Raw genomic sequence first — 3,273 nt, 5'->3', positions numbered from 1 at the left:
AGATACTGAAGTCGAAAATCGAAGCATTATTTCGACTACTTATCGTGTACACAGACACAAAAATAAAAAAATAAAAAAAAAAATAAAAAAAAAAACACACATCATTGTAAAATCAATACATTCATCGTTTCACTCAGAATCTAAAAAATGTTAATAGTACCTACTTGCAATGTTTTTGTAACCTTATAATATATTTCATGTACCATCTTCAATGTAATTTGTATGAAATTAAACACTATTTCATATATACATATATATATATAAAAAAAAAAAAAATGTCTTTATACTGCATACTTAAATTTTAACTAACTAGAGGCACCTGAAAGGGGTAAGTGAAGACAGCCGTGGGTGTCGGTATTCAAGGACGGAAGAGCCAACGACAATCCACTTCACTATCCAGAAGTTATCAAGCAATAATATACAATGAGCATAGAGGAGGTTGGAGTACCGTTATTCTTTGCTACTGGATGAACAATGAACATGAAATCAGAAAATACAACACTACCACTAACACAGCTACCGTTGCTTGACTTCCCAAATCTGGGGTCCAGATTTAAATGGACAAGGGGTACATGTAACGATTATCGACATCGTACATTACTCCCTACGTTGAGCACGGCTAATATGCTGAGTGTTAGTAATGACAAATGTGTATATATGTATGAAATATATATTATGCTGACGCGATGTTTAGCTCACATCGTGTAAATAACCGACCTGGACGCCTGGCGGGAGTCAGTTATGATAGAGTCGACAGTGAGGTAGTCGATAGAATAGGCTCGGCGGTTGATAGTTGGATTGTCAAGAATGAAGAGTCGACAGTGAGGTGGTCGATAGTGGAACTCGAGGGCTGACAACGACCTGAAGAGGACCTGCGGACGACCAGCTCAACCCACATTTGGACATCGGCACCCACGACACACCATGGCCCGATCGGTAGCCCGGAGTATAATTTATAAGTATATTTCAATATTGTAACTTGTAGTAAATAATAATAATACATCAATAACAGATATATATATATATATATATACATTACGTTGAGTACTTGCTTCACATAAGGTAACCCTGATCCCTAGTAATAATATCACACACCGAGGTCGAGTCTCCGAGACCTCGTTAAATATAAACAGAACGACACCGGAACGGGGAAGGGCCCAGGTGAAGAGGAGACGTTACAGTAGCCAAATATTTTAAGGTATTTTACCTAAATTGAATTGGTATATTATTCATGAAATTTTATAATTTTGTTCAAAATAATATAACAATATTCCAAAGGTATCTATAGTCTAAACTATCGTCTACAATTTCACAACTATTTAAAATATCATTTTTAGCTCCAATTTTAAATTTTACTTTATTATTTATATTTTTGTACATAACTATTTCTTTATTAAAAAAATCTAATTGTACTCTATATTTACTCAAAAAATCTGTACCAAGTAACGCTGGTCCAGCAAGATTAGAAACTAATACAAACTGGATTGGGAAAATTAAATTGTGAAATAGTATATTAATATCCATTTTTCCTTCTACTTTTAGAATCGAGCCATTAGCTGTATGAACTCTAACATTTTTTGTATCTATAAAGGCATTTTTTATTTGAACTTGTTCGATGTTAATAACAGAAATAGTTGCACCTGAATCTAATATGAAAGGGGTTTCTTTATTATTTATAAATCCAACTACTTCTAATCTAATAGCTGGAATAGGTACCTCGTTAACATCCTCAGTACAGCTAGAAATCTGTTCAGCATTCTTTTCATTTGAATTTTTAAGTGCGTCAAAATTAGGATTTTTCATAAAATTGTCAGGAGATAGCCTAATGTCTACCTCACGACTTACATGTTTTTTTGATTATTAAATGTTTTTTTATTCGATGGATCATTATTTTGACCCGAGTTAGGGCCTTGGTTGGTGTTTTCGGGTAAGTGATTTGATTGATTATGATTATTCATATTATTATCTGGCTTATAATGCTGATTTGAATAATTAAACTTTTTATTATCATAACTTTGGTGTAATGAATTATAAAATTTACTTTTATTAACATTATTCATGGTATGTGGTTGTTGAAAATTATTATTATTTTTAAAACCGGTGTTACGATTTTGATTACCCGTGAACTGCCTGTTATTAAAATGTTGTTTACCATTAAAGTTTTCATTTGACTGGTAATAATTATTTCTATCAAATTTATTATTCTTAAAATTATTTGAGTCGTTAAAGTTTCTTTCTCTATTTGTATTATAATTCTGATATTTATTGTTATTATTGTTATTATAATTATATCTTTTAAAATTATTGCGATTATTATTTGTATAGCCATTATTATTATATGATAATTGATTAGCAACAAAAGCATTTTATTCTACCAGTTTTTGATTTAAAGATTCTATTTCTGCTTTAAGAGCATCAAAATTATGAGTGTTATTTCGTTCATTTACCGTTGCTTTTGCTGATTCTACCTTACGCAATTTTTTTTGTAAGTCCGAGAGTGTATTATTATTCATTAATGCGACTGGGTTATAAAAATCGGGTGGGAGTGCTTCCAATATTAAATCAATTTTTTTCCGTGTCCGTCATTTTAGGGTTAACTTTATGGGCTAATAATTGGAAATCCGCTAGAAATTGCGAAACTGTTTCGGTTAATTTTAATTTTCTGTTTGTTAATTTTGCTTTAAACATTCTGGTCCTCCCCGGTGAAATGAAATATTTCTTGAGTGCTAGTTCAAAATGACTCCATGTTGGTGTAGGATTATTTATGATATAATTTTGATAGAATGCCTTTGCGCTTTTTTTGAGATATATTGGGACATACATAATTTTTCTATCATCAGACCACTCATTAGCCACAGATATCAAATTATAATTTTCAATAAATTCGTCGACACATTCGTCTGGTTCGCCACTATAAAATTTGGGTTTAAAAAAAATTGGTTTGGACATGTTGAAAATTTCTAGTCTATCGTTAATATTAATTGGGTCAACTAAATCAGTATCCCTCTTTTTTGAACGCGTTATAACAGGTGATCTCCGCTCAATATTAAAAGGTTCAGGTATAAAATCTGGATGACTATCGTTATCGGCCTCACTTTGATTTTTGTTTAAAATAGATCTTACTAAAAGTCGTAATTCTACGGTTTCGCTATTTTTTGAAAATTCCTTATTTAAAAATCGTAAAATTTGTATTAGATCGTCTTTAGATAAAAAATAATAAAGGTACAAGGATTTAGGTACAGAAAGTAATTCAATCTTTTCCTCTAACGACTT

The 3,273-nt window shown here is 31.3% G+C and overlaps 1 pseudogene; it reads right to left on the bottom strand.

The window, feature by feature from the left end:
- Positions 1-1,841: 1,841 nt before the first annotated feature.
- Positions 1,842-2,949, bottom strand: LOC132934602 (probable serine/threonine-protein kinase clkA; annotated as a pseudogene).
- Between the last annotated feature and the right edge of the window lie 324 nt (positions 2,950-3,273).

Source organism: Metopolophium dirhodum, chromosome 1, assembly GCF_019925205.1.
Source record: "Metopolophium dirhodum isolate CAU chromosome 1, ASM1992520v1, whole genome shotgun sequence".
Classification (NCBI taxonomy): Eukaryota; Metazoa; Arthropoda; class Insecta; order Hemiptera; family Aphididae; genus Metopolophium; species Metopolophium dirhodum.
Note: the sequence above shows the minus strand (reverse complement) of the source record. Positions and strands in the feature narration are given on the sequence as shown.